Source organism: Alligator mississippiensis, chromosome 4 (genome assembly GCF_030867095.1).
Source record: "Alligator mississippiensis isolate rAllMis1 chromosome 4, rAllMis1, whole genome shotgun sequence".
In the NCBI taxonomy this organism is placed as follows: domain Eukaryota; kingdom Metazoa; phylum Chordata; order Crocodylia; family Alligatoridae; genus Alligator; species Alligator mississippiensis.
Window position 1 is genome coordinate 103,017,449 of NC_081827.1, and position 27,494 is coordinate 103,044,942.

The 27,494-nt window shown below is 47.4% G+C and overlaps 1 protein-coding gene across 1 annotated transcript in view; it reads left to right on the forward strand.

Moving 5' to 3' along the window:
- The first annotated feature begins 350 nt into the window (after window positions 1-350).
- SYN3 (synapsin III) overlaps window positions 351-27,494 on the forward strand; it is a 377,511-nt gene continuing 350,367 nt past the window's right edge. The window contains exon 1 of the mRNA XM_059726429.1: window positions 351-707. The gene's annotated coding sequence lies outside the window, so the exon portion shown is untranslated. The remainder of the gene's footprint in view (window positions 708-27,494) is intronic.

Here is a 27,494-nt window from a genome sequence, read left to right on the forward strand (position 1 = left end):
AGAGTTTGGGGCTGGGCTCTGGAAACTCCAAACTCAGAACCTGGTAACAGAAAATGGAATGTGAAACTCTGATCCGAGAACAATATTTGAAGATCTTGTTTTGTGGCTTTGGCTGGCCTGGTTTTATAACAGGCCCCAGGGATTTGGTGCTCAAAGGTCCATAGGTGTGACTTAGTTTTCAGAACCTTCAGCACTGTGTTCTCATTCCAGACCTCTCACTTCGGGTCTGGGACTAAGATTTTTTTTGTTTTTAAGCTTGCCAGAGCTCTCAAAGTGCTTTTCACAATTAGTGTTTCAGAATTGTTTTCAGGTGGGCTGCTTATCCTTGCAAAGGACAGTAAATCCAGCCTTATCTGTGAGAGATAAGAAGACTTGGGGTAATTAGTAGATTCAGCTGGGTAAAGTAGGTGATTTCTCACCTTATTATACTTCAAGTTTGTGTTGGGTACAGGGAAGAGAAGTGTTTTAGTGGAGAAGCCAGATAGAGGCTAGAGAGTGGGAGAGCTGTAAGAAAAAGTAATTGTAGAGGAGTTTTAGAACTTGGGTAAACTTCCGCGGAAGTAGCTTTGCATGCTGTTGCCCTGCAGAAGAGAAGAGAACTAGAGAAATCTTGAAATGAACTAAAAAGTGCATGTCTGTAGGTGTAAGGTACTTTTTGCTGAGATGTTTTTGGAAGAAGCCCTATGAACTACTTTTCTGGAAAAAAGGTAAGGCTAAAAATGAGCTAAGGCTGAAAGATGAAGATATTGAGTTAGCTATCACCGTTCTGTTTCGTATTGCTTGTTGGTTCACTTATGATTACCCAGACAGCCACATTATCCCTAAAATAGATCACTGAAACGTCATGTCATGTTATGGAGGGGTCTTCTAGAGTGGTTAAAGTATGTAATATTAGATGTTAGTTTTGGTGCTTAGCACAGACTCTTGTAGCCTTCCTCATCCCCCCCCCCACAACCTGCCTTAAGATGGAGACCTGATCAGTAGAGCTGAAAAGATTTGTCAAAACAAATAGACTAGCTTTTCAAGACTAAGAGAGCCTAGACTCTGGTTTATGGAACTGAGTTCCTACAGCTCTGAGTACTGCTTTCACATTTGAGTACTGTATGTTGGTATTCTATTCCATTTTTGAAATTTGGCATTCCAGATCTTGTATACGAAGCCTAATTCTGACAACCCAGACTTTTTTTTGGAACTGGAAATTCCAGTTTTTGGTGCTGGGAAACACCTTTCTGAACTTGGCTATGGGTTTTTAGCATTGTAGTCTATGAAATTCTGTTTATTGGCTAAACACTAACACCACTACATCTTTTTGCCCATTTAGTTTAGCTGCTGATTTCAGAGAGCATCCAAGTCACATGAGTCTTTATTTAAATTTTATATGCAATTTCCAAAAATGTAACTTGCTTCCTTGGACTGAGTTGTACTGTTGGTCTGTTCACTGTTAATGACATCCATTTACCCTTTTGCAAAAAAATAAAAATAAAAAATCAACAGCTATTTGTGTGAGCTAACTACTGATGGAGTTTTGTAGGTTCATTGCAATTAATAGAATGATTCTGACACTCTAGTTAAGAATGTGGCTCATAGTTACCTGTATAATGCTCTTGTAAAATAGATATCCTTTCTCCAGAGGCAGAATTAAACTTTTAAGGGTTTTTTGGTGTTTTTTTTTTGGGGGGGGGGGGGGGGGGTTGTTCTTGTTTGTTTTGGTTTTTTATTTTGAAGTGTAATCTTCCTTTTCACCACTAGGTGGTGAATGCAGATCATTATTATAGAGAAAGTAGACTAAAATTAGTTCAAGAAAATAGCATGGAAATAAAAAATCCAGGGAGGACTGCAGTTAGACTTGCTTATTAAACTAGGCTTAGATTCTCTTGCCTACTTGTGTGTAGATCTTCAAAAATAATTTAAAATACAGCTCTGAATCTTTCTCTTTAAAACCTCAAAAATGTCTGTAACTGCCCCTTTCTGTTTAGAGCATTGTGGTTTAGAGCACATAACATTATATTGTAAATCTAGTGTGACAGTAAGCCAAGCATATGCAGTTGACTTCCTTAACAAGTATGAAATTGTTTCCATCTTGCAATCGGATCCGTGTTTTCAGTCCTTGACATGCACATGGAGCCCAAATCAAGACAACAGAACACTAGATGTTAGGATTTGCACGTGTGGATCTCCTTCTAGGACCAGGAAGCAGATACCGTATTAATTGTACAGATGTGACAACTGCCAATTATACAGATCGTATTAATGAGTTCAGTGGTTTTCATAACCCTGAACTTACCAATATGTAACCTCACATTGATAACCTGTCAAGAATGACCCACTACAAAGTGTACTGAAAAAGCAATAGGACAACTTTTCCCAATTGAGTTATGTTGTCAGACTTTTTGTTTTGACACACTTAATTATGTTTTCAACATCCCTCTAAGGCACTAAAATGGTTTTCCTCTGAATATTTATAGCTATGCAGTTTTCTGCTAACCATGATGCTAATCCGTCTTACAACTTCCCTAAGCAGATCTGTTTGAGATGATGCATGTGCTCTTACTATTATGATGGCATCTAGGGGCATTAGTCATGGACCAGACCTCGCTATGCCCAGGTGCTGTACAAATGGAAATTTTCAAAAAGATGGCCCTAGAGGGTTTGTATCGAAGCATTGTCTTCATATTTCGCTTACAAGCCTCTATGCAGAAGGTAACAATGAGACACAGTGGTCAGTATGGTAGAGAATGGTTCCAGTACAATAGCAGCTAAACTTGAGTTCTTTATATTCACCACATCTAAGTATGAATTTGAAAGGGCAATACAGTGGTTTTGCAGACTCCTATGTAGCAATCTTCCTATAACAGAGGAGGGGAGGCACTCATGGAAGAAAGCATAAGAGTGTCTGTTAGAAAATGTTAACAGGACAGTGATACCAGCCTTTACCACCCACTTGTTTGAGGCAGGGAGCCGGCACTTTAGGAAGAAATGAAGGAAGAGCTGCTGCATGGATAGCAGAGGGCCAGAAGGAGAAGACACTGTTTCTTTGTAAAAGAGAGAGAAAGGAAAGCCAGGAGGGGCTACTAGATGAACCATAGAAAATTAGGGTTGGAAGGGACCTCAGGAGGTCATCTAGTCCAACCCCCTGCCCAGAGCAGGACCATCTCCACCTAGATCATCCCAGGCAAGGCTTTGTAGAGCCAGGCCTTAACCTCCAAGGATTGAGAAGCCATATCCTCTCTGTACCAGTGCTTTACGACCTTCCTCTTGAGAGTCTTTCCCCATATCCAAACTAAACTTCCCTTGCTGCAACGTGAAGCCATTGCTTCTTGTTCTGTCATCTGTCACCACTGAGAACAGTCCAGCTCCATCCTGTTTGGAAGCACCTTTCAGGTACTTGAAAGCTGATATCAAACCCCCTCTGTCTTTTCTCTTCTACAGACTAAATGAACCCAGTTTCCTCACCGTTTCCTCAGAAGTCATGCCCCAGCCCCTTAACCATTTCTGTTGCCCTCTGCTGGACTCTCTCCAAGTTATCCACCTCCTTACTGCAGACAGGGCCCCAAAACTGCACACAGTAATCTAGATGTGGCCTTGTGAGTGCTGAATAGAGAGGACTAATCACTTCCCTCAAGCTGCTGGCAACACTCCTACAAATGCAGCCCAGTATGCTGTTAGCCACCTTGGCAACAAAGGCACACAGCTGACTCCTATCTGGCTTATTGTCCACTGTAACCCCCAGGTCCTTTTCTGCAGAGCTACTGCTTATCCAGTTGGTCCCCAGCCTGTACTGGTGCATGGGATTGTTCCATCCTAAGTGCAGGACTTTGCACTTCTCCTTACTGAACCTCATGAGATTTCTTTAGTCCAACCCTCCAATTTGTTGAGGTCCCTTTAAATCCTAGTAACAGAGCAAGATGCAAGTAACAGTTGAGGACAGTGATTTTTTTTGTAGCAGCCCTCTGGATGGGCACAAGTAGGGTGAAATGCCATTGTTTCCAGGCAAAATAAAAGGATGTTGCAGTAAGTGATACATGACATGACAAGTGCTTTGATGAGAATTTCAGCTGTGAAGGAAAGGTCATGCCTTAATTGTCTTGTACAGAAAGACAGTAAGTAAAGTCCAGATATAACCTAGACTAGAGAGGTCTGAAGAAAGATGAAAACTGGGTTAATGGGAGGAATCATAGAATTGTAAGAAATCTTATGTTTTAGATGGGAGTTTCGTTTGATGAAGTCACGGTATGACAACTGTTTATGGTGACCTTCAATAAGATTTGTTTAGTCTCCTCTTGGTACAGGATAGGAAACCTACTAAGCTATTTCTGATAAATGTAGTTGCCCTGATGGGTTTCAGCTGGAAATGTGGTCATTGACTACTGAGGACCTTGGGAAAACTAGAACTCAATGGTGGTCTTTCCTTCCTTCTATTAATCTAATAAGCATAAGTATTAAATGTAATGGAGCTGAAAGGAGGAGTGTGACAGGAGCCTGTTTGTGATGGTGGGTCAGAATGACCTGGCTTGGGTCTGAGACAGGCTGGTACTAGGACTCAGCCGCTGCCAACTGCAGCATGGGGGAAATCCATGGACAAAGCCCCTGGTTCCATAAGCTGTACACAGCGAGTCCATGGGCTATATCCAACCCACAGGCTGTAGGTTGCTGACCACTTTTCTACAACATCAGCTGTTAACACAAACCATTCCAATGACAAGTCAGGCCCCCAGATAAGCATGATTATTTATGTTTAAAAAAACATGCTTTTTAGATCCTTGCTCATGTGGTGGTCATACTTTCAAGCTTTTCTTGGGAACTGTGAGGATTAGAATTTTTTTTTTTTTTAATAAAAGTTAAAAGCCAAGGGTTTTGGGGGGGTTGGGGTTTTTTTTTTTTTCTTCAAATATTCAAGTGAGTCCAGGAGTTGGGGCTTATGCTACAAGACTCTCAACTTATCTACATTGTCACTTACGGCAGATAAGCAAGTCAGTTCACTAAGCGGGCATGGTTAGGGCACACCAGTTTCTATATCTCATGATACACCAAGGAGTGATGTGGCTAGCATCAAGCCTGACCACCTTTGACACCCCAGCTTGAGTGATCAGCAGTGATCCTGGTTTTTTCTGATTAAAACAAAAAAAATCCCCACTTTTCAGATTAAAAAAGTAACCCCAAAACTACATTTCTCTGTGATTTTAAAATAAAACACCACTAGTATATAGATATAGATTGTGGTATTTCATTTTAATCACAGGAAAATGTGTATTTGGGGTTACTTTTTTTAATCCAAAAATTTGGGATTTTTTATCGGAGAAAACCAGGATCCCTGGTGATCAGGTATCTGTTTTACAGCTGAGCTACCTGGGGGTCAGATGTGGAAGGGGAGGGGGTAGAACAGCCCTTTGGCACAAGTCTGGACCTTGGAACTGCAAGACTCCTTAACAGCTCTGCCACTATACTGCAGAATAGTAGGCTCTACCTGAGCAAAATGTCCAACTAAAAGGACTTAACTGTCCCCAGAGTTGGAAATCTGATGCTTTTATAGGACAAACGTTCTTTAAGTCCAGATCCTAGTCAAATCTTAATGGCATAAGTTAAGAGCTGACTTAATTCACAGTATAAATCCAGAATAAGCCCTTCTATTTCATTTACTCTCATCTACAGCATCTAAAGTGTAGTGCCATTAGATATAAATATGAATAATATTTAGAATCATTTGGAATACTTTTTCATCACTGGAAGAGGATAGTGAAGTCTTTGGCTGCACACAGCTGGCCTCTGTGGGAGCTACAAGTTATATTACTGATTCCCTAGGGCAGATCTGACTAGTTTTAAATTCCAGCCTGAGAATAAGTAGAAACAACCCTCTGGCTAGGGAGGTTATAGGAGATTGCTTGTTTTACCGTAGGGACACTGACATTAGCATGAATTTGTTTATGCTTGGTTTGAGTTACTTTTGGCAGCAAAAGTCATGTCCTAGAAAGTGAGTAACATTTGACCTTGCAGGAGGTGTGTGTGTTGCCTTTCTCTGCTTAAGAAATGAACTCCTGCAGGAGTTTTTTGTACTTGCTTGGACTCCCTAGGTAGACCTTCCCACAACACTTCCAGTCCAGTCTCAGTAGGTTTCTAATACCTTTAGAATACTGGATCTGGTAAGCCTGCTTTGAGCAGTCTAATATGCTGACAAAGCCTGACAATACTGAGTTCAGTACAAAACGGAGCATTCAAAGCCATTTTCCATCTGAAATTCATCCAAAGCAGTAGGTAGTACCCATGTTTTATGTAGCAACTTGTTGTATACAATAATCAAAGACCCACATGCTCTCTCTCTAACCCAGGACTCTTTTTATGTCCAGAGGCTCATCGTTGACAGGAGTGGAGGGCGGCATTCTCAGTTTCTAGGCTACTGGTTAAAGCATTAGAGTAGAAGGTATGAGAAGATAAATTTAAACCTTCTCAGGCTGAGAAGACCGCTAAACACAACTCCCCCACTTCAGAGCAAGTATTATAACTACTGGGATGGTATCTAAAATGGGTGCCACTTGCTTCTCCAACTCTATTTCAAAGGAAATAAACAGTGAATTGGCCATCAGTGAGATGCATCTGATGAGGTGAACTCAGGTTCACAAAAGCTTGTGTTTTATATAGAGATAATGCAAATTTACTTAGTCGATTAAAGGTTTATATCTACCCTGCCTTCTGACTCCAGACTAACATAGCTAACAACCTCTGTCTGACCACTAGAGGTCATCACAGGATATGACTTAGGCTAGGTACAGACATGCAAAAAGCCGAAGTTGGAATTGGTCTATGTTGCATGGTTTTCTGTAAGCAGCAGAGTTTAAATCTGTAGCAAACAGAACATGCATTCACCCTTTGATTGTTGTGGGGTGGGAAATATTAGACTGAGTTCCACCACTTTTAAACCAGTCTGTGTCCTGAACTTCTGTTCTGTTACAGGTATAGACTGATTTCCAATCGCCTGTACCAGTAGAAGTGGAATCCAGCAGAAAACAATTTTAAACTTAATTTTTTTTTAATTCCTTTTTCCCAGTAATGCATGATGTCTGTTCTTTGGATCACATCTGAAGTATTTGGTATTTCCATGAGAATGGAGAGAGAATTGGATTCTCTTTTTTAATCTTCAAATTTTTTGTTTTTAAATACACTCAGCTTAGCTATTGTATGTAGGTTTCCCTCAATTTGTGGTACATGCAGAGCCATCCCTAGGGGTGTGTGGGGTCTGGGGCATATCAGCTTCTGTGGGCCTATGGGTGGCAAGTGGTGCGGGGTGGGAGGGGTGGCAAGCAGCTGGAGTGCAGAGCCGCGGGAGGGAGGGGGCACACGGTGGCCAGCACACAGAGCTGGCCCCAGCCTGCAGCAGCAGCCTGCTGTCATCCAGTGTGCAGATTTTGGGGGCATGTGCCCCCCCCCCCCCGGGAAGAGCCTGGCACAGCCCACAGCCCTCCCAAGGGGTGTGGAGCAGCAAGAGGCACACCCCTGCCCCACATCCACTGACCATTCCCTCTGCTTTGCTCCCTGCAGCAGCCCTGGGAGCATGGGCTGCACCATGCTCAGTCTGTCCCCCACCCCCACGCCTGGGCTCTGCGGCGGGGGAGGGGGCAGGGGCACCGATACTGATCGCATAAGAGCGAATTTACCTTGCATATAATAAATCATGTGCCTAAAAATGCTCATCACATAAGAGTGAATCCGCATATACAGAACCCATATAAATTGAGGGAAACCTGTATGTTACTAACTGCTTCAGGACATGCTCTTTAGGACTGTGGGAGATACTTCTATTATAATGGTCAGTAGTGTGTGATTTGCACCATAACTCATAGTAACACACACAGGCTGCATACAGACATTTGGGGATGTTAAAAGGACGTTAGATCACGTTAAAAATGGCCACCTGATCTAACTTAGTTTGCCCAGATGTTGCTCTACTTTGGACCTATGTGTAAACTGTACAGAAGTTCAGGACTATTGGCTCAGGTCAGCCATTTTTAGACCAACGTAAATTTCAGCCACATTTTTTCCTATCCCCAGGTAGGCAATGACCAGCCAGCCCTCTTCTCCGCCCCCCCCCCCCCCCCCAAGTCCTGCAAGCTGCGCTCAGATCTAGTTTTATCAGCATTTGCCAATGCTGGGAGCTGAGGAAGTAAGTCAGGGTAGGAAGGATGGGGGTTAGGTTTGCGGTGAGGGAGGTGTTAAGGAGCTAAAAATAGCACCTGGTCCCAGGGTTTGGGGAAGTGCTCCCTCATGGACCATGCAAGTCCCACTGATCCTGCCAAACTCTTCTGGACACCAGCAACCCCACTGCAGACCCTGCCTGCCTTTTTGATTTTTTTTCCTCCTCCCCCCCACCCCCCCAATCCCAATTTATCTTAGATTGGGTGGCTATTTTTTAGTGCTATCTAACCTCCTCAAATGTCTGTACATGGCCATAATCCCTTAGTTTGGTTTATGAAGTGCAGTTCACACACCCTTCCTGATCTCAGACAGGGAAGAATGCTACTGGAATACATGTTACTAGTTGTACTTGGTACCTGTATTAAAAAAAGCTTGTGCACACTGCTATACCTGTAGGTATCCATAGGGCATTCATAAATAAATTGGTGCAATATAACGTCATGATCTTGTAACTTCAAGTTCTGTTTTGGAGCTGTTAGTCTTGTCGGGGCCGAGGGCGGTCTAAGGCTATGGCCTGTAGCCTGGACCGTCAGGTGGGTATTTTCCACGATAGAATAGAGTTAGGCACGGAAGCATATTGGTTGTATAAAGAAAGCTTTACTTACACTGCCGATGGTCGCAGTGCAGGAAGAAGACTTGCTTGAATTACAGTTGCACACAAACACACAGGGGTGAGATCTCTCTTCGAACCGCACCGAGATGAGTCGTCGGTGTACGACTCCACAAGCACTTAACACAAAGGTATGTCAATATTTCCACGATGACGGGGAGTGGTTAGAGTCTGATCAGGTCCCTAAGTTCGCCTCCAAGACACACGTGCAGTTTGCTAGGCTCCACAGCGTGCTTAGAGTTCCCCACGAGATGGTTGAGGGGTCCTCCAACTTGGGCGGAAACTGCTCTAACCTTTTATACAGCTAGCAAACCAATCGCTAGCTGCCAGGTAGGAATAATTTAGAATTGACCAATAGTGGGACACAAATTTGCATACGTGTGGCGGGGACTCTTTTGCACTGGGGTTTTCTCTCTGCAGCTGAGAAATCCACCGTGCAAAGAAAGCTCCATGTGGCAGGAAAATTCCAATGTGCCAAGGCACTAAAAATCATTGGGTTATGACATGCCCCCTTGCCGATGGCACAGCTGGAATTTAAACCACATGCGCGTCGTTTGGATCGTTACGAGCTCTCTCAGCTGGTTCATAAGCTAAATGGTTAAACACAAATTCAGACAACAAAATAAGTTTGCCCTCTAAGGATCAAATCAAATAATAGCTGGCACCAACACACAGACACATGATTATATTCATAACAAGAAATTCAACTATCAGGGTTTCGGTAGGTGTCATGGCAAAGTCACAAGTCAAGCCCTCGCTACTCCAATGATGTTCTCTCTCTCTCTCGGGGCTTCCCTCCACCACGCACTTTGGGTCCTGAACCTGTGAAAAAAATCCTCAAAATTATAAATTAACCTATATTACAATATTTACATGGAACCACGCGCGATAGGGCAGTCAGCTAGATTTGTCGCTGCTTCCCACTTTTTTTACAGCACACAAAACAGGTGCTCGGGCACGGCTCCGCTTTGGACAATTTTTCTCTCACACGCTCGTGGATACAACCAACGTGGAAGTAGATGGCAAACACCGCGGGGTTTTATCCACGTTCAGCAAGATGAAAACGTCGATGACAACATTAAGGAGTCGTCGTCTGGCTTGTCTGGATACTGAAAACCTAGTTCATAGGCCAGTTGCCATTGGCCTGCGTCTCCCAGGATTCGGAGTTGTCGTTTAGCGAGCCCAAAATGGTTTAGGAGGAATCCAAACATGATTCGCTTTTCGGGCGTTCTCTGCGGCAACGGTTGATGATCAGATTCGTTATGGCTTGCGCCCTGAGCTTCGATCGGGTATGCAGTAGATCAATGCTCCCAGTCGCTGGGTGTTTTTGACTTTATAAGGATGCACAGTCGCGAAAGCTGACGCAAAAGATTGCTTGCAGGTTGACCAACCATTGGGTTGAGGAAAATCCGGAGGACGACGGTGTTCTTTCCTCCATAGACCTCAAGACAGGCTTTTACGCTGTTCAGATTTATTGGAACAGTTCCAGGATTTCTCAGATGGCGGTGAGGCCATGGCCCTTTCTGCTGGGGTGATGTCAGTCCCAGTACACATGCTCTGGGGTTCCAGGAGCAGTATGAGATCCCGAGTATGGCCAGCAAAAGTTGCTCCGCGCTGGCTTTCTCCGGCCGTCCGTCATGCCATGCGTGAGATTCCTGACCGACTTGTCCTGCTGCAAGCGCTGGAAGCAGAATGAGCCAATGAGTGTTGAACATCACTGTATTGATGTCGATGGCATGCCCTCTACTCCACGAGTCCCGCCGGATCAAGAAACTTGCTTCTTCCAAGTCCAGCAAGTCAGACCCAAACTCCACAACTAGGCATCCCATCCACACGGCTAGGGTCTCTTCAGGCTTGATCTTTGACTCCTCGTACAGTTCCTGCAACTCAATCCAAGTACGAGCACGATAGGTGGTGGCACAAGCTGCACTCGGTGGATCAGTTGCCTGGCAGGTCATTGTCACAGGGCGAACTGCTGCTGGAGCCATTACTGCTTCTGGTAGGAGGGGCGGATGCTCTCCTCTGCTCGATGCTCCCTCCCTGTGGCAAGAAGGCGGGGCCGCCAGAAGCGACGTCACTTCAGTGGGCGGGACCGCTGGACGGATTCTCGCTTGTTCTTTTGAAGCTCCGCCCATCTTTTTCGGCTCCTCCGCGTGGCTCCCTTCTTGCTTGGCGCCATCTTGAAATGGCGTCTCAGGATCCTCTCTCACAGCCGCATCTTTAGCCGCCTGAACGGCTGCGAGCAGCTGGGCTTTTAAACTTGCATTTTCCCGCATTAGAGTTGTCATAGTGCGGAACATTACACTTAACATTTTCCCCCTGTCGTACTTTGGGGCTGCCCTTTCAGCTGCGGTGCGTCCCTCTGTCTCCAAACTCTCACGGAGATCAGATGGGAGTTCACAGCTCCTCAACCTAGACAACACTGCTTGGGAACTGAACTGGTCTTCCGTCTCCTGCACATATCGCAGGCAGCGGGTATACTCTGGGTTGAGGGTTGGATCTACTGCGCCCACTGGTCTCACTCAAACTGAGGATACGGTGCCCCCTTCCTCTTGGGATCTAAATAGGACCCACTCTCCACCCATCACACACCCGAAAGCTCCGGGGTGAAGATGTGCTTCCCTCTCTTCTCCCTTCAGCGAAAAGTAGCCGCTGATGAGCCTTTCACCCGTTCCGCCCTCCTGATGATAAGCAATATGCACCTTCTAGTTCTTCGGCATCTGTTACGTGCCGTTTCCCACTGCACCAAGGGCAGTTTCTAAGTAACTCTAACTCCATCATGAGTTAGACGCGGGAGCGGCGAGAGATGCGCGGGTGAAAGCTTGCTGTGCCCCCGCTCCCCTGAAGCCCCCCAGAAACCCTCCACAGCCGCGGAGCCCCTCGCTGACCCCCAGCACAGCTGGGGTAAGTGGGGCCCGTGGAGAGATGGGGGGCTAACCCCTTAGTGTGTGTGTGGGAGGTGGCGGCTGAGTAGAGCCAGGCCGGGTCAAGCCCCGCCCAGGCCCCTACTTGGCCCAGCCCCCCAGGGAGAGAGAGAGAGAGGAGGGGGGATACTCACCAGCCCCCCTCCAGTAAGGCAGGGTCCCCCAAATCCCGGGCAGGGCCCCCTTATTGCTCTAAGAGCAGCTTCCTCGACGGCAGGCCCACTGCGCATGCGCGCATTTTAAAAGGGCCCGCCGACCGGGAAAAAGCCCAGTTAGACGCGGGAGCGGCAAGAGATGCGCGGGTGAAAGCTCGCTGCGCCCCCGCTCCCCCGAAGCCCCCCAGAAACCCTCCAGCAGCCGCGGAGCCCCTCACTGACCCCCAGCACATCCGGGGTAAGCGGGGCCCATGGAGAGAAGGGGCTAACCCCTTAGTGTGTGTGTGTGGGAGGCGGCGGCTGAGTGGAGCCGGGCTGGGTCAAGCCCCGCCCAGGCCCCTACTTCGCCCAGCCCCCTAGGGAGCCACGCGAACAGGCGGCGCAAACAGGTGCGCTTCTCTGTCAGTGAGTGAGTTAGCGCGGAGTTCACGCGGGAGGGCGTGCGGGAGGGTCCCGGACCCTGCCTGCGCACCCCCCAGGGTAGACAGTCCCAACCGTAGCCAGCCTACCAGAGGCATGACACGGATGGGCACGCGCCGCACCCCGAGGGTCCCCTTGGGCTCCGCGGCCCCCCCCTGGCACCTCAGAGACGGCCACCCAGACAGAGCCCCTGGTTCCGGGCTCCACGCAGACGGAGCCCCTGGCTCTCGGCTGTGGGGGCGGCCTGTCCCTTTTTCAGGCTCTGGGGCCTGGGAGCATGGTGACCTCCCCTTTTGTGGGGTCTGCTCCCTTTTGGGGTCTCTGGTGCACCAGCTGGAGTAGCTCCAGGCCACAGTCCAGAGACTGCATGCCATCAGGGACTGCGAGCAGGAGATAGACTCCTACTGCCAGGCCCTTCTCCCCCGGGAGGCAGAGGGTAGACCACAGTCTCCCTCCATGCCAAAGGAGGACTCTGGGACCTCCTGCTGTGTCCAGCCAGGGGACATGGACCAAGGTGGTCAAGGGCCCTAAGGCCCGCCACACCAAAGCCCCTCCCCCATCAGAGCTGAGCAACAGGTACGCACCTCTTGCTGCCCCAGCAGAGCCTGCTGAGTTGCCGGCCTCCACAGGCAACATGGGCCTAACTGCAGCTCCCACCCCTGCTCTCCCCAAGACAAAATGTAAGGTGTTTGTTGTGGGAGACTCCCTCCTGAGGGGGACGGAGGGGCAACTCTGCCACCCCGACCCATTAGCCCGGCAAGTCTGCTGCTTCCCAGGGGCCTGCATCCGGGACATTGCGGAGAGGATCCCCAAGCTCCTCAAACCCACAGACCACTATCCCATGCTCCTTATTCATATGGGCACCAATGACATGGCTCGGAGCACTCCCAGCCAGGTCATGAGGCGCTACAGGGATTTGGGAGTGGAGCTAAAGGGTCTGGGGGCACAGGTGGTGTTCTCGTCGATCCTCCCAGTCTCAGGCTATGGGCTGAGAAGGGACAGGAGGATCTATGTGGTCAACCAAAGACTGCGGCGCTGGTGTCGTCAGGAAGGCTTTGGCTTTCATGACCACAGCCCGCTCTTTGGCGAGAGAGGCAGCGAGCTGCTGGGAAGAGATGGTCTCCACCTCTCTCCCCTAGGGAGGAGGCTCTTCTCAGCCAGACTGGCTGACCTGCTCCACCAGGCTTTAAACTAAGCCCACTGGGGGACGGGGGGACTACCGCCACTGCTGGCCCGCTGAGCAATCCTTGCAAAGCCAGCGGATCACGGCACTCAAGGGAGCCCGCCCCAGCCCTGGTAAGATCTGTGGGCAAGGAAGGAGCCCCCCAGGGGGCACTTGCCTGCCTGTACACTAATGCCAGGAGCCTGGGAAATAAGCAGGAGGAGCTCATCCTCCTGCTCAGTGCAAACAATTACGATGTCATAGGGATAACGGAGACCTGGTGGGACTCCACCCATGACTGGACCACGGGGATAGATGGCTATACCCTGTACAGGAGGGATCGTGTAGAGAAAAAGGGCGGGGGTGTAGCTCTCTATGTTAAGGAAAGCTATGCGTCCCTGCAAGCCGATATTGGCCACCAGGGTGGACGGCTGGAGACCCTCTGGGTTAAAATCCGTGGGGAACACGGCACAGGGGACACATGGGTGGGAGGTCTGTAGCAGACTCCCACCATAAGTCCTGAGCTTGACCAGGAGTTTGCCCAGGAACTGGCTGAGGCAGCTTGCTCCAGGACCATGGTTGTCATGGGTGACTTCAATTACCCGGACATCTCTTGGGAGGATCGCTCAGCAAAATCTGAGCGGTCGCAGAGCTTCCTCTCGTGCGTGGATGACCTCTACCTGACTCAAGAAGTCTATGGGCCAACGAGAGGCAAAGCGCTGCTCGACCTGGTACTGGCTACTGGGGATGATCTAGTCGGCGACCTAGTGATCGATGGGAAGCTGGGTGACAGCGACCACAAGCTGATCATCTTCACCATCCGCCGAAAAGCTGGCAAGTCAGTCAGCAACACGCAAGTCCTTGACTTCAGGAAAGCCGACTTTGACAAGCTCAGGAGGCTTGTCAGTGAGGCCCTAAGGGACTGTGATCACAGGGAGAGGGGAGTTCAAGAAGAGTGGTTGCTCCTCAAGGGAGCGATCCTCTGAGATGGAATAGACTTAGTTTGGGCATTGAGGAAAGGCAGCAAGAGGGCACAGCAGCCCCCCTGGCTCTCCAGGGACCTAGCAGACCTCCTGAGGCTAAAAAGAAAGGCCTACAAAGGATGGAGGATGGGAGTCACCTCCAAGAAGGATTATTCTGCACTGGTCCGGTCCTGTAGGGAGCATACCAGGAAAGCCAAGGCTGCAACTGAACTCCAACTAGCTTTGAGCATCAAGGACAATAAAAAGTCCTTTTTCAGATATGTGGGGAGCCGGAGGAAAAGCAGGGGCAACGTTGGACCCCTGCTGAACCAGATGGGGCAACTGACAACTGACACCCAGGAAAAAGCCAACCTATTAAATAGGTACTTTGCGTCGGTCTTTCATCAGCCCCATGGGACGCCCATGCCTGCTACGGGACAGGGAAGTCCGGGTGAGGGTGATCCCCTGCCCTCCATTAATGCTGACTTTGTGAAGGAACATCTTGAGAAGCTGGATACCTTCAAGTCAGCCGGCCCTGACAATCTTCACCCCAGGGTACTCAAGGAGCTGGCGAGCATCATAGCCCAGCCTCTAGCGCGGATCTTTGAAAACTCTTGGTGCTCTGGTGTAGTGCCCGAAGACTGGAAGAAGGCCAACGTGGTGCCTATCTTCAAGAAAGGGAGGAAAGTGGATCCGGCTAACTATAGGCCCATCAGCCTGACTTCTATCCCGGGGAAGATCTTAGAAAAGTTTATTAAGGAGGCCATCCTTAATGGACTGGCCGACGCCAACATCTTAAGGGATAGCCAGCACGGGTTTGTTGCGGGTAGGTCTTGCTTGACCAATCTCATTTCCTTCTACGACCAGGTGACCTATCACCTGGACAAGGGAGATGAGATTGATGTCATATATCTTGACTTCAAAAAAGCCTTCGATCTGGTGTCCCATGATCGCCTCTTGGAGAAACTGGCCAATTGTCGCCTTGAGTTCTCCACGATCCACTGGCTGGAAAATTGGCTCCGGGGTCGGACCCAGAGGGTAGTAATTAATGGAAGTCACTCATCGTGGTGTCCTGTGACCAGTGGGGTCCCCCAGGGCTCTGTCCTTGGACCCATACTGTTCAACATCTTCATTAATGATGTGGACACTGGAGTCGGAAGCGGACTGGCCAAGTTCGCCGATGACACCAAACTTTGGGGCAAAGCATCCACACCAGAAGACAGGCGGATGATCCAGGCTGACCTGGACAGGCTCAGCAAGTGGGCGGATGAGAATCTGATGGTGTTCAATGCCGATAAATGCAAGGTTCTCCACCTTGGGGGGGGAACCTGCAGCATCCTTATAGGCTCAGCAGTGCTATGTTGGCTAGCACTATGGAAGAAAGAGACTTGGGGGTCATCATTGACCACAAGATGAACATGAGCCTGCAATGTGATGCTGCGGCTAGTAAAGCGACCAAACGCTGGCTTGCATCCATAGATGCTTCTCAAGCAAATCCCGGGACATCATTCTCCCCCTGTACTCGGCCTTAGTGAGGCCGCAGCTGGAGTACTGCGTCCAGTTTTGGGCTCCACAATTCAAAAAGGATGTGGAGAAGCTTGAGAGAGTCCAGAGAAGAGCCACGCGCATGATCAGAGGTCAGGGAAGCAGACCCTACGATGACAGGCTGAGAGCCCTGGGGCTCTTTAGCCTGGAAAAGCGCAGGCTCAGGGGTGATCTGATGGCCACCTACAAGTTTATCAGGGGTGACCACCAGTATCTGGGGGAATGTTTGTTCACCAGAGCGCCCCCAAGGTATGACGAGGACGAATGGTCACAAACTGCTACAAGATCGTTTCAGGCTGGACATAAGGAAGAATTTCTTTACTGTCCGAGCCCCCAAGGTCTGGAACAGCCTGCCACCGGAGGTTGTTCAAGCGCCTTCATTGAACACCTTCAAGAGCAAACTGGATGCTTATCTTGCTGGGATCCTATGACCCCAGCTGACTTCCTGCCCTTTGGGCGGGGGGCTGGAGTCGATGATCTTCCGAGGTCTCTTCCAGCCCTAATGTCTATGAAATCTATGTTTTCCCCGCATCCTGTTCGTGACGCCATGTCGGGGCCGAGGGCGGGTCCTGTAGCCTGGACCGTCAGGTGGGTATTTTCCACAATGGAATAGAGTTAGGCACGGAAGTGTATTGGTTGTATAAAGAAAGCTTTACTTACACTGCTGATGGTCGCAGTGCAGGAAGAAAACTTGCTTGAATTACAGTTGCACACAAACACACAGGGGTGAGATCTCTCTTCGAACTGAACCGAGATGAGTCGTCGGTGTACGACTCCACAAGTGCTTAACACAGGGGTACGTCAATATTTCCACGAAGACAGGGAGTGGTTAGAGTCTGATCAGGTCCCTAAGTTCTCCTCCAAGACACACGCGGAGTTTGCTAGGCTCCACAGCGCGCTTAGAGTTCCCCACGAGATTGTTGAGGGGTCCTCGAACTTGGGCGGAAACTGCTCTAACCTTTTATACGGCTAGCAAACCAATCGCTAGCTGCCAGGTAGGAATAATTTAGAATTAACCGATAGTGGTGTTGTGCCCCAGCTCAAGTCTGGGATCGTGCCCGCTATGCAAAGGCCAATAAAGATACCAGGGGTGAAAGTACAAAGAAGGTTTATTGCTAGCAATAAAAGGTGCAAGCGGAATAATTCACATAACAAGCACACCAGATCACTATTTCTAAGCATCTTTTATATAAGAGTTTTCAAGCCTTTGGAAGCATGCTTGTTTAATGATTGGTTATAAGTGAGTGATGCAAGAAGTTCTTTACTGAGCATGTCTCTATACCTGTGTTTTAGCCATGTATCTCATTTACATACATATGTTTCATTAGCATACTTCTTCCCCCCCTAGGGGTGTGATTTTTAGTATTTTAATGAGCCCTTTAACCCAGTACTCCGTTTCTTCTTTTGTTTTCAAGCCCCCTTTATCCGAGACTGTCTCCTCCTTATCATTGCAGATGGGTATTCTTCACATAGCATTCTCTTCTGCTTCGTCTTCGAGTAGAGGTTTCTAGGTCACTCCTTACAGTGGGACACAAATTTGCATACGTGTGGCGGGAACTCTTTTGCACTGGGGTTTTCTCTCTGCAGCTGAGAAATCCACTGTGCAAAGAAAGCTCCATGTGGCGGGAAAATTCCAATGTGCTGAGGCACTAAAAATCATTGGGTTATAACAAGTCTGAGAATACAGATGGCTGCAGCACACCTTATTGTTCCAGCAGAGCTGCTGCTTTTTTCTGCTCTCTCACTACAAGTGAAGTAACAGGTGTTGTATGCCACGCTGAGGAAGATGCTCCTGCTTCTAAGGATCCCTAGACCACTGACATTGTCTCAGCTGAGATGACAGTACTCCTTAGGTTTAGTACCTCTAGTATTGGGTCCCTCTTTCAGTAGACTTGCTGTTCAGTTTAAGCACTTCCTTTGTTGTATTGCTAACTGTGGTAACAAGATGTATACCACCAACATGCCTTCAGTGGTATGCTTTCAGGTTTGGAGCATGTTTTGTTTTTTGGAGAGTACATGTGGGCAAGGCAGACTGGGGGGTATCCCAGCTGTAACATGCTGCTGCTGAACAGGAAACGTGCCCCAGATCTACAAAGCTGTTGCATGGTGTAAGTACTATTTATATGCAAACATAAACCATTTAAATATTTCCCTTCCTCATTTTCTTTATGAATAAGCTTAGCTTTAAAGCAGTTTGCAGGCTCCATCCACAGAATAGTCACTCTTTAGAGATTCTGCTGGCTCCGTGGCATGAATAATGTACAAGAAGTGCTATGCTGAAGTTGGCTTCATTGTCAGTTTAAGCTGCACATGAATAATTGAGGAAATTTTCCTTTCGTGGATATGAACAGCTGTCATCTGAGCTGTTTAACCCCATTTGTGTTTAAACCTTCTTTTTTCCTGTACTTGATAAAGCTTCTTCTACATTTAGCCTTGTCATATAGGAATGTATTGGATTCGATTTGGGAGTGGGCATGTATTTAGAGTTGGTGTCAGAGATAATCTGTCTTGTGCATTAAATTGGCCAAGATGAGTGCTAGTTACAGAAACTGTGTACCTGTCACTTATGTCAAATTTTAACCCCTCTGTTCCTATGCCTCATGGAGACCCATGACTTGAAACAATGGATGTTAGGCAGCTATCAAGTGGACTTAAGGCTAAAGCATTAGTAGTGATGAATATTTTTTAAAATGGATGAAATATTAAGTAGCTGCCTTTCTAGATTATGAAATAAATGCCTCCTGAAGATTTAACTGACAGGCTATAATTGACCCACTTGTAGAATCCATGCATTTTACACCAGTCAGAGGAATTCTTCTTTCAAATTAATACTAAACTTGTCATGCCTCAAAGAGGAGGCCATGGGCAACATCTATCGGTTTGAACTGAATTAATTTAATATTTGTTCCATTGTTTGGTGCAGAAGGACGGGTTTAGTTGCTGCTCTAGTCATCTGACCCTTTAATATCTGGATTCTCTGGTCTACAGACCCCTGGGGGTCCACAGACTATGTCTAAAGGATCTGTGAAAGCTGACTGTTCAATCAAAAGTATGTGAATACCCACACTTGCAATTCAAAGGGGTCTGCACCTCCATTAGAAATTTTTTAGGGGTCCACAATTGAAAAAGGGTTGAAAACTACTGCTCCAGAACCACTGACTAATTACAACAGTGCAGGTTTCCCTACCTTTTGAGGCAAATAGTTTTAATATTGCTCTGGCTCTGAAGTAAGACCTTCTAACATGATGTAACCATGTCAGAGAGAGACAACATTTTAGACATACGAATGCTGTAATACAGCAGCCCATGTTACAGGGAAGGTATAAGATGGAAGTGTCTATTCCCTCACTATTACTACCATTATCATGACTAACAGCTTGTAAAGCATTACAAGTGACTTGTGCCACTGGATTTGAATACCCTACCTCATGATGTGCCCTGCATATTGCCAGCAGGGGCCAAGAGCCCTCTGATGCTAATAAAGACTTGCAGTGAAAAGCCTCAGGAAAAAGGACACATGGTCCGGTTGGTTACACTTACTTTACAACATGTTAAGTCAGGAGACCTAAGACCACTCAGGGTGCTTGTACATGGTAATGGCATCGTATGTACATGTGACAAAAATGTCACCATGTGGCTTAATAGCTTCACACTGTACACATGCAAGAGTTTTGGGGGGGTTTAAATGAGTTTGCATCATTGCAAACTAAACTAAATCCTGATGTACCTTGGATTACAAAATTGCAAATTGCAATGGTGCAGCTGTCAGCTCACCCCCCTGCCATGGGAGAGGTGGGCAGGCTCCACAGAGAAGAAAAAAAAAGGATTGGGCCCCTCGCCACTTCTGCCTTCAGCAGGCTCCTGTGGCCAGCAGGACACTGGGGCTGCCCAGGAACAAGCTGGCTTTCCCCTGGTGCAGTGTGGGAAGGCAGCAGGCAGGCAGTTGGGTTTGCTGGCAGCTGGAAAAGGTAGTGGGGATGGTGCACAGGGTGCTGGAAGCCTGGGCAGGCTGCTAGGTGGGTGGGTGCTGTCCCAGCTTGGGGGTGCCTGATCCTTGAGCCTGTCCAAGCTTCCCGCGCCCTGTGCATCATCCCTGCTGCCTTTTCCGGCCACCAGCAAACCCAACCACCCTCCTGCTGCCTTCCTATACTGCCCCAGGGGCAACCCAGACCATTCCCGGGCAACCCCAGCCATCCTGCTGGCCATAGAAACCTGCTGAAGGCAGAAGCGGCAAGAGGCCCCATCTTTTTTTGATACCTCTCCTGCAGCCAGGGGGTGAGCTGCCAGCAGGCCAAGCAGCCCCTGAGCTGTGGGGGACCCTGGTCCTTCCCTCCACTGAGTCAGCACCCCCAGGACCACCCAGGTGGGCTGCTAGTGGACAGGATGCTACCCCAGCTTGGAGGCAGCACCCAGCCCAATCCAACTCTTCCCTGAGCCTACCCACGGGAAGCCCGCTGGGTGCTGCTTCTTGGGTGGGCTCGGGGAACTGTTAGATCAGGCTGGGTGCTGCCTCCAAGCTGGGGTACCACCTAGGCCACTAGCAACCCACCTGGGTGGCTCCAGGGGCACCACAACTGCAGAAGGGAAGGATTGGAGCCCCCCACAGCTCAGGGGCCACTCAACCCACCGGGAGCTCACTCCCCGGCTGTGGGCAGGCTCCAGCTTCCAAAAGCGAGGTGGCGGGGGAAGGGATCAGGCCCCTCACTGGAATGTGACAAAACTTGAGATGGTGGGATTCAATTTAAAACCCACCATTTCAATTTAAGGGGCATGGAATAAAACCCTGAGGACTAAACCCCCATCACATGTACAAGCACCCTGAGTGACCAGTCCCTTTCACAAAGCTTTGAGGACATTGGAGATCCTATTCATCATAAAAACCTTAAACTCTGTCAGATTTCAGTCTGGGTCTCAAGTTAATGTAGAGAGAAGTATGCACCAGAAGTGATTCACTCCTACAAGCCCTTCAGATTTGGTTGTGTGGGTTGTTGGGTGTTGTTTGGGGTGCGGGGTAATTTTTTTGCGGGGGTTGTTTGTTTTTAAAGTAATCTTGCCTCATGACATCTCTTTCCCACGTTCTATCCATGTCCCTCCCTGGCTGGGAGGAACAGATTGAAAATGTCTCGATACATGCAAAAGTTTAAACCATGAACAGAATCAGCAGGAGCAAGCAATAGCTTGCACAACCAGCGTAAGAACATAAAGGTTACATTTTCTATTAGCTATTGGAGATGGAGGGATACCTGAAAGCTTTCATTGTCTCTTAACTATTGATGGACTGGACAAGGGTTTGGTGGGACTTTGCTTTCCATCTGATTGGAACCTCAAGTGGCTGTGTTGCATAAGTGAAACGCTGACCTTACAATACAAAAGACTAATTTACAGTTTCAAGAAACCCGAGTATTTAGTAAATGTCTTACTTGAAGTGCTTTGGAAAGATTCATCTAAATTCCTGCAAAGTAGATAAATGTTATACACCTTGAGCAGGCAGGGGAAAATAAGTAATGATGTCTTGATGTGGGAGTTGAAGCAAATGAGCTTTCCACTCCTCCTCCCCCCCCCCCCCCCAACCTCCACCTGGCAAATTATTTCTTAAAATAGTTTAAAATGTTGATAACTAAAATTTATTCTTTTTAGTAAACTAAACTCTTGTTTTCATCAAAGCTTCCCTTGTGTGCAAAAATGTTTTTACTATTTTTCTACAAAGTAGTAAAAATATGACACAGTAACTGGACAAGGCTTGTTACTTACCACCTTTTTTTATCTCTTTACAACTAGTGGATGTATCTGTAACTGTTTCCATTTCTCTTTAAGGATGAGTATTACATTTGACCTTGTTCAGTTTTCTAGGACTTTACCTGACTTTAACTAGCTCTAAATAGCAACCCGTTTTATAGATGGTGAAACTAAGAGGCATAGAAATCAGGGTGCTTACCCAGGGCAACAGGCAAATAATGGGATTTAATATTAAAATTAGATTATGGTAGGTCCTGGCATCCAGTCTTGTCCATCCCAACTCCCAGGTGAACCAAATAGACAGGGTACAGACAAAGCAGGAATTCAACTAATGATCTGCAATATGAATATTAGAAAGTATCTCTAGATTGTTCAAGAGAAGTCCGAAGATGGATTGCAGCTTCACAAATTGAACTGGTGCTTCTATCCACAGTGATTAAATTAAAGAACTGTATATTGCTCACATTCTCAATGAATAAAACAGCTTGGCTTTACTGAGTGGCAATTCTACCCATGTGCAATCTGTATGATTTGATTTTTTCAATATGAATGCAAAATAACTAGTACTCCCTGAAATACAGGGACTTCAGCTGCCATCCAGCTGAAATCTGGAAGGTTCTTCATTTATGCTTTTATTTGACTTGTGCATGCACACATGCATTCATGCTTAAGCACAGTTTCTACATCCTGAAGCCTTCAATTTACTCTTAAATGTCCCTAAGTGCAGGATGGAGTTTTCGCAATTGAAAGGCAATGTAGTCTGTTACCTTGAATAGATCTTGATCCTTCCTAGTGTCTTTGCCTAGTTGGAAATGAACAAATGACAACAATGAAAAGTCCTTCAATTAAATTCCCACCCTCTTCTAGGGCTGTTCACAACATCTGTGCCTCTCAGTGGGTATCTTCTCCCCAAGTGCCAGTAGAGAGGTGGTATATTTTGGTACAAGCCAAAATAACACTAGGATGTAAAAACAAAGTTTATTTAAAAAAACAAAAAAACACTAACACTGTATCCTTTTGAACCATTCTTGGTCTACAGGAAAAGACTCTGAGGCTGTGGGGAAAAGCAGGATGGTGGTGGTTGCAATAAACACAAGACGAATATACCTCCTCTGCTCATGCTTGTAGGGAGGCAGTTAGACAGGCCAAAGCTACCATGGAGCTGAGGATGGCAACCCAAGTAAAAGACAACTAGAAATTGTTTTTTAGAGATATAGGGAGTAAAAGGAAGACCCAGGGAGGAATAGGACCCCTGCTAAATGGGCAGAAACAATTGGTGACAGACAGGGGGGACAAGGCTGAACTCCTCAACGAGTTCTTTGCCTCAGTGTTCCTAAGTGAGGGGCACGACAAGTCTCTCACTGGGGTTGTAGAGAGGCAGCAGCAAGGCGCCAGACTGCCATGCGTAGACCCTGAGATGGTGCAGAGTCACTTGGAAAAACTGGATGCCTTTAAGTCGGCAGGCCCGGATGAGCTCCATCCGAGGGTGCTGAAGGCACTGGCCGACGTCATTGCAGAGCCTCTGGCGGGAATATTTGAAAGCTCGTGGCGCACGGGCCAAGTCCCGGAGGACTGGAAAAGGGCCAATGTGGTCCCCATTTTCAAAAAGGGGAGGAAGGAGGACCTGGGCAACTATAGGCCAGTCAGTCTCACCTCCATCCTTGGCAAAGTCTTTGAAAAAATTATCAAGGCTCACATTTGTGAGAGCCCAGCAGGACAAATTATGCTGAGGGGAAACCAGCACGGGTTTGTGGCAGGCAGATCGTGCCTGACCAATCTAGTCTCTTTTTATGAGTAGGTTATGAAACACCTGGACACAGGAGAAGGGGTGGATGTCGTATACTTAGACTTCAGGAAGGCCTTCGATACGGTATCCCACCCCATACTGGTGAACAAGTTAAGAGGCTGTGACTTGGATGACTACACAGTCCGGTGGGTGGCGAATTGGCTGAAGGGTCGCACCTAGAGAGTCGTGGTAGATGGGTCGGTTTTGACCTGGAAGGGTGTGGGCAGTGGGGTCCCGCAGGGCTCGGTCCTTGGACCGATACTTTTTAATGTCTTCATCAGCGACTTGGACGAGGGAGTGAAATGTACTCTGTCCAAGTTCGCAGATGACATAAAGCTATGGGGAGATGTGGACATGCCGGAGGGCAGGGAACAGCTGCAAGCAGACCTGGACAGGTTGGAGAAGTGGGCAGAAAACAACAGGATGCAGTTCAACAAGGAGAAATGCAAAGTGCTGCACCTAGGGAGGAAGAATGTCCAGCACACCTACAGCCTAGGGAATGACCTGCTGGGTGGCACGGAAGTGGAAGGGGATCTTGGAGTCCTAGTGGACTCCAAGATGAACATGAGTCGGCAGTGTGACGAAGCTATCAAAAAAGCCAATGGCACTTTATCGTGCATCAGCAGATGCATGACAAATAGGTCCAAGGAGGTGATACTTCCCCTCTATCAGGCGTTGGTCAGACCGCAGCTGGAGTACTGCATGCAATTCTGGGCGCCGCAATTCAAGAGGGATGCGGATAACCTGGAGAGGGTCCAGAGAAGGGCCACTCGTATGGTTAAGGGCCTGCAGACCAAGCCCTACAAGGAGAGACTAGAGAAACTGGATCTTTTCAGCCTCCGCAAGAGAAGGTTGAGAGGCGACCTTGTGGCTGCCTATAAGTTCATCACGGGGGCACAGAAAGGAATTGGTGAGTATTTATTCACCAAGGCACCCCCGGGGGTTACAAGAAACAATGGCCACAAGCTAGCAGAGAGCAGATTTAGATTGGACATTAGGAAGAACTTCTTCACAGTTTGAGTGGCCAAGGTCTGGAACGGGCTCCCAAGGGAGGTAGTGCTCTCCCCTACCCTGGGGGTCTTCAAGAGGAGGTTAGATGAGCATCTACCTGGGGTCATCTACACCCAGCACTCTTTCCTGCTTATGCAGGGGGTCGGACTTGATGATCTATTGAGGTCCCTTCCGATCCTAACATCTATGAATCTATAAGAGTTGAGACGAGAAGAGGCTTTCTAGTCGCTACAACTTCTTCTGAGGCAGTAGGTTATACTGTGTTTTGAAGGGGAGGTAAAATGTATCCTAGGGTACCTCCACATCCAGGAAAGTTGACCTAGAACCTCGCTCTTGCATAGGATTAGCAATGTAAGCTTCTCCATGTTGCCTTATCAATGGGTCTTCATTCAGGTAATATTAATTTTGAGGGGAGGAGCAGAGAAAATGTTCTGGTTTGTTTAGTATTTAGCCTCTGCTGTTCTTGTTTCCATCTTTTTTGTCTGTTTTTTGGGGGGGTGTGCATCGTTTGTGGCTTTTAATAACTTGTGATATATCTTATGCTAGGAACACTAAGTAAGAACTTGGATTCTTAATCTTTGAGATCAGAATGGACCATCAGACCACTTATTATGGCTTTCTGTATAAAATGAGCTGTTATTTCCTCTTACCTAAACTGAAACTACAGTCAGATTTTTGATCTGGGCCACCGAGTATCAGATGGCAACTGCTTAAAACTATAATGAAAAGATCTGTATCTCATCCTTGGGCTATCCAGCCTCAGTCTTTGTTTGTTTGCCAGAAGTTGTATTGGCAGATGCAAGTGCATGTGACCTGAGCCTGAAGGGAGGTTGTGTGAGGGCTACAAGGAACAGGTAAGCAGTATCTGAGGCCTTGCTGCCACCTTATTCAACAGCCATCTCAGTTAATTGTCTCTGATAGTATGTCAACAATTGTTCTTCAAACCCACAATCTCTGATTTTTCCCCCCCGCCCCCCTCCCCCCAAATGCGTTTTGTTTTCGGTGTTTCTAGATCTCTCAGCTTATGCAGGTGAAGAAGAGAAAAAATTATAGTGCACGTTAGGGCTGTGCAAAATTTTGCCAGGTGTTTCGTTTCAAAGCTGTTTTGAGGGCCCGCAACTCTGGGAGGAGTCTGACACAGCCCCGCAGCCCTCCTGGGGGTACAAGTAGGTCCCCGATCTGCCTGCCGGATGACAGGAGGATGTAGCTACCATCCCGGCAAGTTTCATCCAAATCGGGCAAGAAATGACAAAGTTATAAGCAGTTTTGTACTTCCCCATTATTGCCTATGGGCAAAACGTTGAAACAATTTAGACTAAAGAAAATGGAACAGTACTTTTGAAACGAAACACTGTTTCATCAAAACAGAAGTCGAAGTGGAATGGTGCTGTTTTGCACAGCCTTAAGCTTGTCTCCAGCCCACCCTAGTCATGGAATCTGATTTCAAAATTGAAATCAGTCTAATTAAAACTCTTGTACCTGAAGTTTGCGTGCAATTACTTGCAGCAAAGGAAAGTAAAGGTGGATTATTTAGAGATGAGAAACTGTTCTTCCAGGGTGCATCCTGAGTGCGTATGTGTGGTTTGCAGTGCCTCAAAACAGTTTGAGGTGTCACAAACTTCATGCAGTGTACATGCACCCACTCGCCGCACTGCTAATTAGCAGTGCAGTGAGTTTTTGAGCACTGGAAGATCTTGACTGAGTGTCTCCCAGTGTGGGGGGGCGGGGGGGGGAGAACTGCTGCTGATTAAAAGCAGCATGGTGCACGTGGCAGCAACATGCACCACCAGAAAGGGGGCCTAGATGGCCAGAACCATGCTCTGGCTTCTGGCCAGGCTCTGAGAAGTTGGATTGTCACCACTGCTGCCCTGGGAGGCCCTTAGGGCTCCAGGTAAAGCTGCTAGGGCCAGCACAGGTGCTGGCCCCAGCTTCCCCTACCCCACCCAGGATAATTTGCCCCACACCAACACCATGCGCAGGGTCATGTGCAGCAGCACAGAGGAATGGCACAAATTTGTGCTGGTGCTATTTTTACCACAGCAACTGTGCACATGGGGATGTGCCCCCAAAGTGTAAATCAACAGGAAAAAATGTTGTAACTCCCATATTTAGGACCTACTTTTACCAAGTTTATTTTAACATTTTGAGAAGATCTATGGAGAGACAAGAAAAGGGGAGACGTGTGCGTTCCATATAGTCTACAATGTAGTGCAAAAACAAAAGAGCTTAATGCTCTAGTACCCTGGGATGAGTCTGTGACATTAACTGTTTGAGGCTATAATTGTTACCAAGAGCAATAAAATAATGTCAGCTGACATGAAATTTGAATTTGGGGTGAGGAACAGGATAGGCAGGGGAAGTGTTGATGCTCTGCAGAAATATCTCCTTCCTTTCCTGGCCCCTCAGTAGCACTCTCAGGCCTGATTCTGCATGGTTAGAAGATATATCTGGGGAGAAGTTTGTATTGGTGTCTTTCCACAATCATGTTCCTTCTCCATGCATGTTCACAAGAAAGTCTAGGCCCTGGTTCAGCAAAAGCAAATGCTTAACCTTTTCAGCCCATGAATTCTTTGGAGTTTTGTGTGCTGATCCTCTTCTAAATCACTTGTGTGCACCTCTCTATTTTTTGAGAGGAGAAATGCAAAAAGCAAACTACATCATTAAAAGCAGAACCCTTTTTATTAATAACGAAGGCAAGGAATATGTTTAATGATTCTTAACCTGACCGTATTCCTTTCAATGAGCAAATGACCCATTGAAGCAAATGCCAATGTTTGTATAACAATGGTGGCTGCTTCTCGCAGCAAGAACCAACAGTGACTACAGAGCTGGTAGGAAGAAAATAGCATTGTGAAATCTGATCAGTGTTCAGTGAATGAAATGCAGGTCAGCATTATGATGTAGACCTTCAATCAAAGTGAAAGGAAAGGAATTCCCAGCAAACAAGCTGAAATCTTTCCTGAGAAGGGCTTCCTTCAAGCCAGAAAATTAATTATTAG